General features: G+C 33.6%; 1 protein-coding gene across 10 annotated transcripts in view; it reads right to left on the bottom strand.

The window, feature by feature from the left end:
• Window positions 1-18,848, bottom strand: part of brat (tripartite motif-containing protein brain tumor) — a 523,432-nt gene that overhangs the window by 39,024 nt on the left and 465,560 nt on the right. The window lies entirely within an intron of this gene.

Below are 18,848 nucleotides of genomic sequence, written 5' to 3'. Positions count from 1 at the left end.
TACACAATTAAGTTTAATTACACAGGAGACATTATGGATTTTTTTGTTAAATGAACTGAAAAAACAGTGTAACAAAATGGCTGATAAAACAAAACAAATCAAGCATTTAGTGGCAAAATTGTTGTTTTCATAACATATTGGAAAAATGTGGTGTTTGTGATTTTGAGTTCATTGGTAAACAAGACAGAAAAAACGTGAGGGTTAGGAAGATATTTACAAATATAATGCCTGTATGTATTCTGTTCTTCTACTTAATTAAAATCATTGGTCCAGTCGGCAGTGAATTGGTTTCTAAAAATGAGACGAAGAAGCCGAATTTTCCTGAAAATGTCAATTTTGGAGTAAAAAAAAGACAAAAAAAATTTGACACCCCTACGTCCCCTACCCCCGGGCTTCCTCCTAATCGAATGTCAATTATGGGATATCTCACGTCTCAAGAAATGATTCCAGGAAGACGGCATTGGGTAGAGTTTGATGAAGATACATAGTTTTGAGAAAAATATAATGCGGATTTATATAATAGAAAAGAAGCAGTTTTAAACGTTTTCCAGCGTTTGTAATGTGAAGGTTTAAATTCAGCGTTTTTTAGGCATAACTCAAATGCCCCATATTTGTTGTCAAAACTCAAACTCAAAATTTCATTTAAATTTTTATCGATAGGACACTCTGGCCTAAAGATATTGCATTTTTACCGTCGAATTGACACAAAATTTATTTCACGCACGTAACTGACATTCAAAATCGCCAGTGGCTTCAAGCATTGTTTCTGAGAAAACAGTTCATTCTACAGAAAAAGTGCCAATAAACATTTTTATTCAAAACGATTTCAGCTATACTTTTAGTTTGAAACATTTTTTGCTACGGTGTACAGATTATTGGTAAATCAATCTTTTTCGTTTTCCCCTTCAACCTTTTTCGTTTTTACGACGGGGGTTTTAGGGAGAAGTCCGGGGGTAGGGAGTGGTAAATTTTTTTGCATCTTCTTTGGGGTTACAAAATTGACTTTCCCATCAAAATTCAGCTTGTTCGTATCATTTTTAAAGATTCAGTGGCATTTTCGTCGACTGGAGACTGGAGTTGCTTAAAAAAACAGGCATCCAAATAAATATTTTCCAGAATATAATTATATTTTAATTGCGAAATATTGTAATTGTCATAAAAAATAAGTACAAATAATTTTTTTAGGTTACAATTGCCATGCTGTAAATATTGTCCTAAGCAACTTCACGGACGGCATTCGTTATAAAATACTCGAGGGGTACGAACTAACCCTGAGGATTTAAAAAGTTTAAACTCTTAACAAACTAAAATGACGAGGAAGATTTACCATAAAGATTACCATGCTCATTAGTGAGTTACCAAATCAAATGTAAGATAAAGAAGGAAGCACTGAAGCAATATTCCAAAAGTCACAGTGAGGGCGGTTTTATTTAGAATTCAGTTCATAGTTTAATAGCAAAATACAAGTAAATAATATAGTTTTCCTTCTGATATTCAATCCACGTGCACTGGAACTCCAACCAACGGCGTTGCCAAGTTGTATATTTTTATTTGATGTCATGTAAAACGATAGGGATATCAGAGAAAAAAATAAGTTCTTTAATTCTGGAATCATTTTTCAAATTTCACTTGAAAGATTTAAGGTTTTACTTGAACGAAATACTTACTCTACATTAGGTAAGTGGAACGCAAGCTTTTTTGGTGTTTCCGTTAAACGATTTGTTTTTTAGACAAAAAGTGTTGCATTTCTAAAACAAATTAGATTCGATAAAAATAACATTTTCCACAATGTACTTGTTCTATTACAGAATGGTGGCTTTATTTAAATAGTGTCTAACTAACTCATTAATTTGTCCTTCAGGTATGAGTTTATCAAAAAGCTATTTATTGCGAATAGCTTCCAGTCTTTGAAGAACTGGTAAGCTTTTCCTGGCATTAAATCATAATTTAATTATAAAATGTACTTTTTCATTATGAGATCATTCATCTGTATGCCCGAACAACAGTTTTGTTTAAATGTATTTTTAGCTCATAAATGTAGTGTTTTATTTATGTACCACATTCTTTAGATTTGTTCCAGATGCTAGTATGTACTAACGTTGCAGTCCAAAATAACATGATCGTGACTAAACCTTTAACTAGAATATATTTCTTCCTAGCCCTCTACTTGGCAAATGTTACCTTGGAAAGCAACATTCTTTGGAGCATATAGGAAGTATAGGTCCTTAATATTTCCAAATGTTACAGAAAACTTCCTGATGGTGAAATCTTGCTACAGTGTCATGCCAGGAACAGTATAAACACCAATCCGCTTGGGGCATTACGAAAGTGATGATCTGTGCTGGTTCTTCCTGGGTGGCATGCACTGTAACTTCACTTCGTCGTTCACATTAGTTGTGAACGACGTTTGCGGTGGTAAAATTCGACGATCCATTAATCGTGGTCCGTAGGCAGACTCATGGATGCGATTTAATCATTAAGCATAACAGCCCGCCTTGAATAAAGCTTAAATCCTATGCCTCTTAACGCTTTCGCTGCACAGGAGATCGTTTTGAAATAAAGTTTCATATCGGAAGTGTTAAATTAAGACTAGTATTTAGAATTTTCACATCCATTTTGCCATATATCCTAATCTGGTTCATTATCTCTCAAAGAGATTCTTACAATTTATTCTGATATAAAAACAGGCTTCTTTCGCTTGCTGGCGTCACTGACAAATGCGGATAAAGCAGTCGCAAATTTGCAAGTTAATTAATGTTATATTGAACAAAAGTATTATTGAACTGTAAAATCTCCTCCCTCTTAACGGATTCTAGACACGTGCTAGCTCTGTTACCATGGCTGTACATGTACGATTGCTTGATTATTTGCGTTAACGATCGTTTAAACGAATTTGGGTTGAAGCGATCTATAAAGTGACATGCAATCGGTTTAAATTTTACTCCATTTATAATTTCGACTGTAAAGGTCACAAATATTTTATAAAAGAAAATAAGTAAATAATCAGAAAACTAATAACAATAGCTTGTGATGACAAAAAACGAGTAATTACATTAACAAGGCTATCAATAACACAACTCTGATCAAGCTTTTATAATCCTATAACTTATTCATTGTTAATACAATTAACTCCAGAAAAAATGTTCATGGGATGTTCTTTATAGTTTTTTTGTCAGTTACAAAGTCTAATAAAGGATGAGAAATATGTGAATGCGTGCTTGGCGGAGGAACGCTTGGACGTGTGGCTTTATTACTGTTGCAGTTTCGCAACTGTATATAAACATTGCTAAAATATTAATATACTTTTGCTAGTTTTGATTCTCCCCGCCAAGATTTCGCTTACAAAAACCCAGTCACTATCAAATAATAAACGGTTGTTATGCAATGTTGCAAACAAGAGTGTTCATTCATACATTGTTGTTAATCAATAATGAAGCATAGATCATTTAGTGTATTTCTTAAAGTTGCAGATCGCTTGGGTAATTATACACGCCCACGCGTTGCCCCGACTAATGTTAATTTCAAATGAAATTTTAACACTCACAGACAATGCTGTTTAAGTTTAATCAATATTAAAATTTGTATAATGAAACTTTAGCTTTTATCTTTAAAACAAAACTAATTAAGTTTCTTAATTATTATAAACAAATTAGCTGCGAATTTAAAAAATCCCTACTTTTTAAATAATTGTCCTATAATAGAAGCCACAGTTAGAATGCAGTGCAGGTAAGATAGGCAATGTATTTCTTACGGGAGAACGGCCGATCACGTTGCCGGTTTTCCCCCTGAGCGGCGCATCAGGACCGGATTTAAGAATAATAGCACCGGAATATATGCCCACACAACAATTGCCTACGGTTGTATAAAAGACTGTCATTATTGTTTCAACTAAAGCATGATTCAATCATCGATGTATAAATAAGAGAGTTACATTGTCGAACTAAACAATAACATGAAGATAAATACTACAAAAAAAGTAAAATATATCAAAAACTCATTGTCGATAGCTTATCTATATTTATCATTTTTAATAGCTTTCATTGTAAACACATTTTTTGGGAAATAAAGATCATTATAAAGTCATTAGGAGAAGCGAATCAGTTTTAATCTCCATTGTCCACGCAAAGCAAACATGTCTCTTAGTCGATTTGGGTACTGGCGATTAGACGAAACACTTGTTGGAAACAACTATGAAAGCTCAGTTCTATTTCACTTTTGCAAGCGGATGAAAGTACCTACATCATGGAGTCGTTGCCACTATCTGTCGTAAATTTCAAACAGCGTATGACTTATGTGTGCAAGTAAAACGTTTGGTGTTACATGTATAAACTATAATGAGTGTTCGCAAAATTTATGACATCCGCGAAGATGCCCAGCAAGGCGAACTGAATCAGGTACAAAAAAGGAAGAAACAGTGTCCAGTCCAATTCACGAGAGAATACTTACGATAAAGGAGTGAAATCTCGAATAAGGAAAATTTTTTTTGGAAAACATACCACCAATCGTCGACAGCATAATGAAGAGAGTGAAGGATGAAGAGGACCTACCAGATTTTTCAAAAACCACATTTCGTAGGCTACTAAATGACGTGGGTTTTGAATATAGTAAAAGAGGTCGAGATTCGATAATGATGGAAAGAAAAGATATCACATCCTGGAGACACAAGTACGTCAGACAAATAAAAATATTGAGAAATAAGGATAATGTAAACCTTGTTTATACCGATGAGTCTTGGACTAACGTCGGTGCTTCAGTCAAAAAGAAATGGAGGCACATAACGATAAATAATCCACGAGAGCCTTCACAAAAAGGCTGCTGTACTGAAAGCTCCAACCCAAAGAGTTCCTCGGTCTGTTCTTATTCATGTTGGAAGCGAAACTGGTTTTGTGGCATGGGCCGAATTAACTTTCTTGGCCAAGAAAGGAACCGCTGATTGCCACGACAAAATGGACGGGGATCTATATGAAGAATGGTTTGAGAAGAGTTTAATTACAAACTTGCCGAGAGACAAAAAAAAACGTACGTCAAGTACAAAATTGAAACAATTGCGGAAAAATATGGCGTTGAAATTTTGAGACCTCCGCCTTACCATTGCGTGCTGAACCTGATTGAGATAGTGTGGAGTGTGAAAAGGTATGTGGCTTCAAACAACGTCGATTTTAAAGAAAAAAGCCGTAGAACGGTTGATAAATGAAGCTTACCAACGGGTATCCAAGGAGCAGAGGCATAATTACGTGAACCACGTCAAGAAAGTAGAAGAAAAAATGTGTGTGGTGGACAATTTGTTTTGTGCCGACATGAGCGGCATCGCTGCGCGCCGTAAGACCAATACTGCATTCTAACCGGTTTTTACCATAGAATATAATTTTTTTCGTGTAAAAATGTTACGCTTATCAAATGTGAAAAATATCTGTAAGCTTAAAATAAAACCAACTTTGCAAAATGATTTTTGGTGTTAAAAATAATTGTTTCCCTTTTTTTAGCATGTTAAAAATAAAGCATGTTATTTTTATGCATGTCTTCTTTCATAAAAGCTCATCAAATATCTCTATTACGAAGTCCTGGGCACAGTTAAATTTTGCTTATTATTCTGAACTAACGGATTTAAAAAAGAAAACGTCATGTGGTATCGTATTGTAAATAGCGTGATCATTTATGAACCATTTAATGAATGAATAACTTTAAAGAATGAACTTTTAAATATTTTCAGAACATTTGCAACGTTTTTAAAACGCCTTTCATATTTAAAAAATAGCAGAATTATATTATTTATAAATTCCATAATATATTGCATGCACCATTAACAGAAAATCCAATGTGATGTTTACCCATTTTACTTTCGGTTTTCAGTTAATTATTATTTCATACTCACCAAACACGTTCGTGAAACTAAGTAATTCGACAACACTTACCTGAAACAAATAACCTAGATCAGCACATAGTAGAAATAGATAATAAATATAAAGTGTTGCCATATTTACAGAATCTTTAAAAAAATAATAAAATATCCATCGGATATATAAAACAAAATGATAGTTTTTTCTACTTTTATATTAGTAAAATATCAGCAATGTACCTGTCTATCTTATAAGCAAAGTAGCCCTTATACTATTATAGTTAGTTTTTAGAGGTTTTCTTCACTTAGCAGATATCAGATACTTTTAGTGACAGACCAGTTAAAAGTTTACGAAAATTGTTATTAGTTATATTGGCTTAATTTTAGTGTATCCGTTTCATAAATCGTAGACCGCGATCTCAATCCTCCAATTAATCCCTTAAATTTTCTTCTTGTACTTAGCAATCTGAATCCTACGCTTAGTTCCTAAACTTTGATTAGAGAAAGTATAGAAAAATATACTTACATTTCACAAAAAAATAAGAGACACGAGGACCAAAATAATAATATTGGATGGAAAAAAGTGTATAGTTTACAAAGATTAACAATCTAAGTATAACACAATCCTAAGAAAAAAAGAAGACGAAAGAAGAAAAATTCGGGAAGCTAAAATGTAACAACTAATGTAAAAAAAATTGAGAAATGTTTATCAACAATACAGGAGATAAAACGGGATGTAATGGACCGACCATTTTAAGAAACATGCATCAATACACTTGCTAGAGATCAATGGATGAGATAAAGGTATACACAAATCTAGAAAAACTATTCTCGCTCGCCTGTAAATAGCTATTTATTTCCCTCATGGTTGCAAGAAGAATAAAAAAAGAAATCTTGTCGTCTTGAAAATTACGTTTTTAACTGCCTAAACTCGGGATCTCATGGTGCGTGGAAAGGCGATCTTGGCCAGTTCACGTCGGCGAGTAGAAATAATTAATAAATATTTACTTTTTGATAACTACCCCAATGGAGGGTGTCCCCTCGTGATCAAGGGTTTAGTTTAGTTTTGTCTGGCATACGTCATTAGTGCTGGCGGTAAAAATTTGTGAATTGGGTAACTTATTCAACGATAAAAACTCAAATACAACTTAGACCACTGCATGGTAATTTTAGCACTACATTGACCTTATCAGACTCTAGCCGAGTCGAAAGGGTAGGGGGAATAAGTACGCGCTATGTATCAGCGTCCAACCTTCTTTTGAACCGTGTTGATGTACCGACAAACGACGGGACACAACGCGTCCACTGTAAATGGACAGTTTTGCCTTACTTTGGATCGTAAACCACAAATATTGAGGGTAAAAACGGTATCCCACGTTGCGTTAGTCCCGTCTTTAGATTTTGACTTTTTTTATAATGTATTTTCTATTTATCTTCGCCGATGAAGAACGCCGCTATACGTTGTGTTAGACCCCGGCTTAATTCTCATCGATCCGTGAAAGCAACTAGAAGAATTAATGTCTTCGGAAACATATTTTCGATAAAACTGGAAGAAATATTATCATATTATTTAAGTGCTCTTGAAGGCCGATTGTTTACTTAGTTATTCCGGTTAAAATGATATCCGGTTAGGGTGATATAAAAAAAAATCGGAAAATTAATAATGAACTCTGTTTTGCAAAATATAAGAACAGTTATTAAATAATTCAGCCGATAAGACATATAGACTGTGTATCTCATATCGAAGAAAAAGAAAAGGTGTATTGCAATTTACCAACAGATAAACCAGTGGTTGTAAAAATTAACGACCACAACTCAAGTTATGAATACAGTGTTTGGTAACGTGAATATTTTGGCAATAAGGTAGACCTTTTACCAAAACGCCATCTTCTTTTATTAATAAGGTTATTTATACATCTCATTTAATGATATAGTTCTATTTCGGTGTTAATTGAACAATCAAATTATGCAATTAGAATGGTACGGTATATCCAAGTATATAAGTAAAAATTAAAATTAATAAAATTAGTAAACAAATTAAAAATATATAAATATTCAACAAATATTTACATCTCGATATTAATGTACAAAAAAGTATATTATTTCAATTATATTGCGCAGATTACTGACAAAGTTAGCGAGAATAAATTTATTTTATTACTGACAACTGAGATCGTAAAAACCCTACCTAAATTTGGATACACGTAAACTCATCACCGATTAGCATAAATACAATCGTAGATAGTACAAACTCACCACCGCAATAAAACCAGGTACTTTTAAATATTCCCGGAGAGATTTGCAAATTGATCACTGGATCACAAGGTTTGATAATTTGAAAGAATTGTCAAAGTCCGAATGCAAATAAAATAACGAACTCGGGAACTACTTCCAATATAACCGGAAATATCACAAGCTCACAAATATTTTCATTAAAATAATCACTATCCAAAACATATGCAGGTGAATTTTCAGATATCACATCGGTTGAGATTGGCGGATACGACAATAGGTCACTCACCGGGAGACACCCTATACAAATTAATCAGTTATATTTTAAAGCAATTTGCTTGAAATAATTTCTGAATTTAAAATATTACCATGTAATCAAGAAGTGTAACAGGTTGTAGGCAATCTTCCGCATTAGAAACCAGCGCCTAGGGGGAAAAATGCTGGTGAGTAGTTTAGCTATCTGCGGTGATGAGTTTACGGGTCTCCAAAGGATGCCGGTGATCAGTTGGCTATATTTTAGAGCTTAATGAAAAGTATTTTGTATTGTATTGTAGTCGACCGAACTGATTTTGAATCCATTTAGACATCAAATAATTTCCATCAACTGTCACTAAATAGTTACATACTTCAAAATCAAAGCAGTTAATATGTATGATATTCTGCAAATGACGCAATTGACGTGACAGTCCAAAAAAAGGTTTTGCGGGAAAATATTACCTATATTACTTAAAAATTGTCAATTCGTGTGATTAATATATCACAATATGGACGTTTCATCTCAATCATTGATAAAAGATTTAAAGTTTATCCAATCTGGCCAACAATACGATACTTAAAATTAATTATAGATCCATCGCGCTAAAGAGGAAAATTTTGTTTGATGCCAAAAGGAAATACAGATTACGTAACTGGCCAGGAATGTATTTGAAATTTGTAACTGAGTATCATATTTATTGCGTGAATCATAACAATAAGGAATACTATTTTTTCACAACCAAATTCGAAGAATTTGTCAATAAATGCATGGCTTGAAAAAGAAATTCCTCTAGTTAAACTAAAATATTAATATATAACAAAAATATTCCAATAGTGACATCCTTGATTGTAATAGAAATCCTTCTCTAAAGAAAAATTGTCAATGATCTGTTGAACTAAAAATTTATCACCAGATTTCGATAAAACAAGGATGATAGTATAATTTAGGAAAGCGTGGGATTTCAACATCCATCAATGAATATTTGACCTATTTTTATAAATGATTGGTGAATTAAAAATTAAGAAAGAACTTGATGAAAACTATTTTAAAAAACTCTGCGAATTATGTAGAAAACTCTTAGCATGAAGGTGCTGTAAAATTTCTCCATTAACGGACGCATTTTTGAAACCGTTAATTATTCAGAACTTAAAAAGATAAACAAAAATTTATTAAAAAACCATGGACCATAACACTCTTTTTATGAGAAGACTTAAGCGATCCCGATGGCGAATTCTCTCCGCTTGTCTCCGTTCCAAATAGGTTGCAGTGACCCCAATCAGCGGCCTACAGACAAATCTTGAACAGTGAAGCAGCCTCAGCAGAATTTACTGTTACCATAAAAAGGTTTGATATGATATTCACCATTAAGTTAGCGGTTATGATGGTATCTGTCTTCCACTATTCTGATAAGTTCTTCAAAGCCTAGTCCTATCCACTTATTGCGTATAAGGGAAGCAGAGTTTTCTCCTTACTATAACACGTTTTCCTTATATTTTACCTTTAACGAGTAATTGAGGAATGTATCAAATGACTCAAATATCTGTCTAGTTTTTCTAATTTACATAGTTCTCAGTAGTTAGTTATTGGTTCATTGTAAAACAGACAAAACTTCCAAGTTTCAATCTAAGTTTAATAAAAAAAAATGCACAGAACAATGTTAGTTACGGCAACATGGATGTGGTTTATTTTTGCGAATTATTATTCTGATGACGAACAACAAAAAGATGAGGGTATTTACAAATAATTCATGTTTTTCTTTGGAAGTGGAACAGACCCACTTATTTTTGTAAACAAAACTCACTGGCCTACTCACGAAAACGTATACGTAGGCTCGTAATGTGGAAAATCAATATACATTTATGAATTAAATATAAAACAAAAAATAAGACATTAGGATTTCAAAAAAGAATACAGAAAATTATAAAAGTAATATAATGTTTACATTTTTATTTATTTTTTATTTGTTTATATTTAACAAATTATACTCTACATGTTTTTATAAGTTCCCATATTAATTAATATGGCATTTTTATTAATATTCATTAAAGAAATTATCCTTATGGTTTTTTTATTTGGAAGAAACATCAGAGTTTTCCTTGATTCTAGTGTGATCTAGTGTGTATCAAGAAATCTATTGTATAAGCTAATACATACTGCTCTTCTAAAATTATTTTTTTTTCTAATATTAATAACAAAATTACCTACAGTTTGGTAATTAATCAAAAGCTTAAATGATAATGCGGGGTGACGACCACACACAACAATATACTGTTTCAAAAAGTCCAAAAACCATTTCACGCTCGTGACATATGCCCCTATATTATATAATGAATCTAATAAAGTAATATATTCCTCTACTTTCAATATTATCAACATTTTTTGTATGAAAATATAATATTGTCGCGTATTAAAGATGACTCATATTTTAAACATATTAAAATGTAAAAATTTACCTGATTTTTTTTAGATTTTTATCTGTCAATTCTTAGTATTATACATATTATTAATGTATCATAATGCAATGCACTTATATTAAAATTTTTGGCTTTTCGCCGTCTATGTTTTATTGTTAGCTGAAGGAAGACAAACGGATGATGTAAAATACATACTCCTCCTCCTCCTCCTCGAACACAAAGACCTCGCCAGTTTTGATTTCATCTGGTGACCGCATGCAGCCACTGCACTTCCACAAATACCTCTATATACACACACAGACACACACATTCATATACGCATATGAAACGAAGACGTCAGAGACTGCCGCGCTGCATCGTCGGCCGAACAACCCGAGGGCCTTTAGAAAACATATGTTGTGAAAGAATGCTCAAGGTCACTGGTAAGCTTCTCGACTATGCTCCGCACTCGCTCAACCAGCCAGCCACTCTTACTTAGTCGTACCATAGACGGGGTTAAACAAGGAAATTATACTAAACGCATGGAAATAAACTCCAAAATTAGCATTTAAATAATAAGGGGAGTATATACTGTGTTGTGACTAGAATTATGTTAAATAAAGGAATAATTTGCTTCAAACTAATCCAGATTACACGCTTTAACATATTAAGGCGCTGGGCTGCTTTTATTCCATTACAATTTTATTTAGTTTGAAACTTTCTTTTCGAAATTCAAACGGATTTGTTCTCTGTAGAAAATAGAAATAAACGATTACAATGTAAAAGGTTTCTCGGAATCTAGTTACCGATTTCTATAAAAACAAAACAAAAACATTTTAAAACTGAAATTTTAATTTCCGATCCTACAAAAGACATATTAAAACAAAATTAACAAAGAGTTATTAGTTACTGATATGTATTTCCGGCTTCGTAGCGTCTTAACGCCTTGCTGTAAAGCGGCTCCCAGACGATCAATATTCACGTTAACATAATACTTTCTACAATATTTTACTAGCTCAACCCACACGGTGCAATATTATGGCTCAATAAATTAGTTCGCTATTGATACTGCAAAAATATCAATATAAATGAAATAATACGGCAATCTCATTAACCTAGCACTTTAATAAACCGACACGTCCAATAATCCGAATAAGTCAAGCAAAAGTTTGCAATAAGTCGTAATTCGTTCATTATAGTTAAAAATGTGCAATAAAATAAAGATTCTGGCTTTGAAAGATAAAAAGTATAGAAAACATCTATACAGAATCTGGTATCTGATTTGGTATCTATCTGTTAACTATATTGGGTGAAAAATTGTCAAGAAACGAATCTGCAACGCAGGCACTTATCCAGCATTTTAAAGACAAAGTAGAAGAACTGGCAAAAAAAAAATATAGTTTTTGCCGATAATCTGAATGACTTACAGATATTAACAAATCGCATAACAGAAGTCAGCAACAGATACGGACTAGCTCTTAACATAAAGAAAACCAAATTTAGGACAATTAGTAAAAAACCAATACTAAACGCTTAACTTACAATCAACCAACAGAATATCGAAAGAGTCGAGCAATATACATATCTAGGCACCAATTTAAATAGCCAATGGGCCACTCAACAGAAATTAAACAGCGAATAATAAAAGCAAAAGCAGCATTCGTTAGAATGAGAACCATTTTCAACAGTCGAGACATATCATTAAAAACAAAATGCCGTCTATTGAACTGCTACATATTCACAGTTCTGCTCTACGGAATGGAAGCATGGACACTGACTGTTGCATCTATGAATCGGCTCGAAGCTTTCGAAATGTGGTGTTATAGGCGCATCTTACGTATATCCTGGGTTGACAGAGTTACTAATGTGGAGGTCCTGCGTAGAATGGGGAAAGAATGTGAAATTCTCATGACCGTCAAAACTAAAAAGTTGGAATATCTAGGACATGTAATGAGAAATCAAGAACGTTACGGCCTTCTCCAGCTGATTCTCCAAGGGAAGGTAAATGGTAAGAGAGGACCGGGAAGAAGCCTGGCTTCAAAATTTACGAAAGTGGTATAACACGACTACCACTGAACTGTTCCGCGCTGCAATAAACAAAGTAAAGATAGCCGTGATGATCGCCAACATCCGGAACGGATAGGCACTTTAAGAAGAAAAAGAGAAGAACTGGGTCTTTTTTCCCATTAAATCTATAATGCAGACGAAAGTGGTCTGTTTTAGAGACTATTCGTATTCTCTAAAGAAGGTAAATCACGTTGTAAAGCAAGCAAAGACAGAATCACATGAATGCTGTGTTCATGTGCTTCTGGAACACAGAAATGGGATTGTTAGTGATTACTTAAGCTAAAACTCTCATGAGTTTTCAAAAACATTTGTCTGTCGGTCTGCTACAAGAATTAATTAAAAGTTGAATCTCGAAGAGAGGAATTTAGTGAATGAGTCCATAAAGGTTTTGTTCCTGAAGCAAAGAAGTTTATGAAAAGTTTGTCCAACTTGGCCATAAAAGTTTTACTCGTACGTGATATTGTTCCAGGTCGCCCCCAAAGAAAGAAAACTAGAATCGCCGGTGGACGAAGAATGGTGTATAGAAAGAAATAAATACATTCTGTTGATGGTGATGAAAATCTGTTAATTTAACAAAGAGTTGTGAATCGAGTGACTACATTTTTTTTCGAGTACATAGTACATTATATTTGATAAAGTACTGAGAATGGTTATACCTGAAATTCAAAAAGAAGATAATACGAGATAATAGCCCGTCAGCGTTTGTCAATAACCCTACATTAGCTGCTGGCAATAATTTTGAAGATTAAAAATTCACAATTTACAAGTGCTACATCTCCACAACCCGTAGGCACAATTGTAATGAAAACTACACAACTATAACCAACTGCCTGAATTAACACAACTTAGTAAAATACAATGATTATTTCAAAAATTATATAAAATTTATTTGGTAGGTAGCAATTATCCACATTTGTTTAAAAATTTTAAAAGAAATGAGAAGCATGGGATTGCAACAAAGTGGTAAAATCAGAGGATCCTGAAATGTGTTCTGTGTCTCCAGTCAGTCGAGGTGGTGCATGTGGGGTTTCATAACAACCGGAACCGGGAAAACAACTTATATAAACAACTTATATAAACACTACTATAAACAAAAATAATCTGCTATGCAGGTGACCCAATACTACTCTCTCAAAGTGAAGATTTACAACGTATGCTGCACCAATTTAATATAACCGCCAAAAAATTTAAATGTTTGAATATCTAGGCATCACATTATCTAGCTACTGAAAGCTCGAGACAGAGGTGACGAATCAAGTGAATAGAGCAAACAGAGCCGCAGGTTGCCTGAATCAAACAAAACCTGAAAGGAACAATTGACAAAACAGTCATCAGACGAATAATGACATACGCGGTAGAAACACGACCTGACACAGAGGACAAAAGGATGTTAGAAACAGCAAAGATGAAAACACTTAAAAAAATTGATGGTAAGACTGAATTGGTATTTATTGGTATACTGATTGGATTTTGTTTATTCCAACCGACGATTTTGAGACTCAATTCTAAAAGCGTTAAATAGGAACTTAAGAGATTTACAGATAAAACTATTTAAAAAGAATGACGTGGTTGCTTTTATTTGATGCAATTAAGACTTTATAAATAAACATTCAGAGTATGTTTTCTCGTTTGGAATTCAAGTATTCCTCTTCGGAAGATTTGTAATACGTGAATTAAAACCTTATATAGAGTGGAACAAAAAATGCTACAATATGTATTGTCCCATCTAATCTATTCATTCATTCGACATCCTAATAATATAAGCTGCTTTATTTGCATGTTTTATTATACTCTCTTTAAGGTTTCCGCAGCTAGATATTTTTATATGCAGGTACTTAAATCTCGATTATTTCGTCATTAATTACGTACTGTTTTGTATCGTTTGAATTCACTGAAGATTTTCATACCGAATGCTTCGGCAGTTGTTTTTAATGTTTGTAGGATTTGTTGTTGGTCGTCTTCGTTATCTGAGATTAGGATTTCGTCGTCTACATAACAAAGGATTTTTAATTGTTTTCCGCCCAGTTTGTATCCTTGTCTTTATTTTCTTGCATGATTGCGTGAAATACTAAGTTGAAGAACAGTGGATTTAAGCAATTCTCTTGCTGGATTCCCGAGCTGGTATCTACTTGCGATGTTAGTTCATGCTTGACTTTAATTTTCGTTTTGTTGTCAGTCTTAATATCCTTAATGATATTTAGAATTCTGTTGGACTGGTTGTTTTCTTTTAGTACGCGTGTTAAGAGCGCGTTCAACCGTGAACACGCTTATAAAATAACATGAAAGAGATATACAATAGTAGAATGCTGCCAAATTATTATCGATAGAGGTACACTACAAGATCACTTAATCTATGCACATTAATCAAACAATATACAACGATTGATACGCTGACGGGGAGTAAATAAAAATAATCAGATCACAATATTGTCTGACTGTGGTGCAAAATATCCGAGAATGTCAAATTCTTTATGGCCTGTTCAATCAACATTTTTTTTTGAGAAAAACGGACCATTATCCCAAGAAACGCAGACTTCCTTTATTTCTCGTAACAACTCGAGAAAATAATTAATTCCCGTCAAACTTGGCCCCCAATATTTACCATTATATTGAAGAAGAATTAATAAAAATTCTTTTGAAAACACAACAAAGGTAGAATCACCCAAGATCCTCCCGGTTGAATAGGGTCTTTAAACGAAAAACGCTACAACTTCTACGGGATTGTATTGTAATACTCCCGGCTGTCGAAATTACCTTCGACTTCTTTCGGAATGAATGTGTCTGCCTTTCGTCTTTTTTATTTTTTATCTCGCATTTTTGAAATAATATTTAGGACAAGAAAGGGAAATATGCTTAGCAGTTTAAATTTAGCATAAAACGACAAGATGAGGACGATTTAAGAAGGCACTCTACGAATCGGATCAAAACTATGCTGGAACTAATGCCTTTTAACAACTCATGTAATCTTTTAAACTCGATGAAATTAATCGCATCTCGTTAACTGGAATAGCTTTTTGAAAAGAGATTAAAATTACATACATGACGAAATACCAAAAAGAAGAGAATAAAAAATGTAGATCACAGATTTTTCATATTTTTTCCTATAATATCGATAACATAATATGGTATATATTGTTGGCAACAAGTCAGTCCTATCAAATAAACCAACTTGATTGAACTATGTACATGGTTTCACTTTGGAAAGTAAAATTATCGAAAATCGTGTCTAGCTTAACAATAGCACTTTTTCTTCTAGTTATTTTTATTTGTCATTAGTAATTAAAATGATTCAGAGCGGCTCTAAACAGCCTTATATGGACCAGATTCATCACCGACCTTCATTGAGGATATAGTACTGGAATAAGATCAGTAAGATCATTTGAAACTAGCTTATTTTTATGTATGCGACGAAAGCAAGCCCGAAATTAAATTTTCAATTCAAATTTTCGCGGCTACTATCTTTTCCTCCACCTGTTGATTCTTGGTTCCGCCCTGCGTGGCTTTCATCTAGCTGTTGGATTACCATAATGACGGCTGGCGGTTTTACAACAAAAGACATGCCTTGAATTTTAACTTTTAAGCTGCCATCGAAATTTAATAATCATTTTTTCATTAATTAATGTTAACTAATTGTATTACTGAATCTTAGAGTGTTTGTGCTTCATTTGTTAAACTGGGATGATTTTACCAACCGAAAATTATTACTTCACATGTAACTTACTATTTGTAATAAGTATCTCTTTTCACTTTGCTTGGAAATGCCATTTTTTGCGAATTGGTATTCTAGAGCAGCAAAGAGCAGCTTTGCCTTTCATGGATAGGGACTGATGCTGTTTTGTAAACCCAAAACTAAACGTTTCCGCAATATATGGAATAGTTAACATCCTAGCTTTTTCTTTTCTCCTCATATCTGACTGATATCTTCAAGACTTACAGTGCGAAAGGGATTTCATCCCATCCCATTGTTCTTCACTGGTTCTTATTGACTTTGAGCAGTTTGTTATCAAAGTTCTCAAACTCTTTATCTGTATTTTTCTGGAATCTCGTATTAAAGTGCTGATTCGTCATTCGTACCTTTTCTGGAACTATAGAATATATAATAATTATTCTTATCCGTAATATATTATTGTAATGCTTTCGAGAAACTTTTTAAACAGTACCTTGAATATGAAATTAATAAATTATCCATTGTCTCCACGCTCAAAGTTTTTCTTTTTTGTCAACGATCATTTATTTTATTCTCGAGAACTCGACGGTGACGCCGCCTCTGAAAACTGGCTAGGAGATAGAAGGGCACAAGAAGAATGTAACACTATAAGGTCAAGAACTCCTGCGGTCGCCGGAGACTATTAACATTTCCGAAATGTGTTCGTAATTAGTCATCTCAAGAGACTCGGAATGATATCATAAAATAAAATAACGTGCCTGGCCATGTTTTATTGAAAATATATGTGTGATTATGATTCAACTAGTAGGTGACGGTTAAACCGCTGAAGTTATATTCAAAATAGCTGTTTAATCACAATTGACATTCACGAAGATGTTTCAATGCTATTCAACAATATTAAATATTGTAAAATGAGATAGATATACCTGAAACTCATGTCCATGCTTCAGTTAATTAATAAATATATGAAGTATGTCATGCACATTTTCGCTCTATTTTAATCCTGTCTTAATTCCCAATATACGATACGTACAATAGCCTAGGTGTTAATAATCTTGAGTCAGAAAAGTAATCAAACAAATGGTTCCACAGGTCGATCTAGTACTGACACATCAAAGCTGTATGAAACACTGAAAATGTCGATAATTACTGAGGACAAAAATCGTAACTTAAGGATGGCACACAGGTCTTTTATTTAATTTAAAGACGCTTTTGAAGATGTCAAGACAATATTCTGAACCGATGAAATCTGACATCTTAAATAGTCTTTCCAAATCAGGTCAGAGTAAGCTTATCAACACTCCAGATAGAATATTTGTATTGTGTCGATAAGTAGCTCTTAAGTCTTGCATTTGTATGTATTTATTAGTTTTACATTTTTTTAACTGCTGTAACCTGTCATACAATATGAATGACTACTATGTGGCTTATGGTAGGTACATTTCCGATACACGCTGATAGTGAAGGTGTTAATGAACACACTTTCTTCGTTTTTTGTAGATTGAACACAAGGAGTATGACATTTTCGTTAAAATCTTATTTCTTGTATCCCTTCTTCATTTCGTATCCGTGTTCAGATGGTTTTCTGCATCTTAATCGTCTCATTAAGCTGCTTATAGTTCTCTACTGCTTGCATTATGTTGCTTAATATCTTGTAAGTAACTATACTATCGAACGAGTGGATGCCTTTACATATTTCGGCACAGAAATCAATCAGAATAACTCCGTAAGTAGCGAAATTAATGCACGTATTTCCAGCGGGAATCTTACATACTATGCTAATAAAAGATTGATGACATCGAAATTATTAGACAAAAGAACCAAAATGACTATCTACAGAACACTGATTAGACCCGTAGTAACCTATGGATGTGAAACTTGGGTAATGACGAAAAAAGATGAAGCCCAACTCAGGACATTCGAGAGAAAAATACTGAGGAAAGTATATGGCCCGGTACAAGAGGAAGATGGCACATGGAGAATCAGGAGAAACGACGAGGTTAATGAGTTAAATGAAGGTTATGACATTGTAAGATTTGTGAAAAGTCAAAGACTGTCATGGCTGGGACATGTGCAGAGACAAAACGATGCAAAAACAACAAAGAAAATGTTACAATGGAAGCCCATAGGAAGGCGAAAAAAAGGAAGGCCCAGAACGAGATGGTTGGATGACGTGGAAGACGACCTGAAAACAATGAACATAAGACAATGGAGAAGAAGGGCACAAAAGAGATCTGAATGGAAGGACATAGCCAGACAGGCAAAGACCCATCCAGGGTTATGATGCCAAAAGAAGAAGAAGAAGAATATCTTGTAAGTGTGTGTAATTTGCTGATTTTGTGACATACCCAGTAAACTTCATCATGCGGGAGTCCTTGTAGCCAGAACTTCCACGTG

This window comes from Diabrotica undecimpunctata, chromosome 4, assembly GCF_040954645.1.
Source record: "Diabrotica undecimpunctata isolate CICGRU chromosome 4, icDiaUnde3, whole genome shotgun sequence".
NCBI classification, from domain to species: domain Eukaryota; kingdom Metazoa; phylum Arthropoda; class Insecta; order Coleoptera; family Chrysomelidae; genus Diabrotica; species Diabrotica undecimpunctata.
Note: the sequence above shows the minus strand (reverse complement) of the source record. Positions and strands in the feature narration are given on the sequence as shown.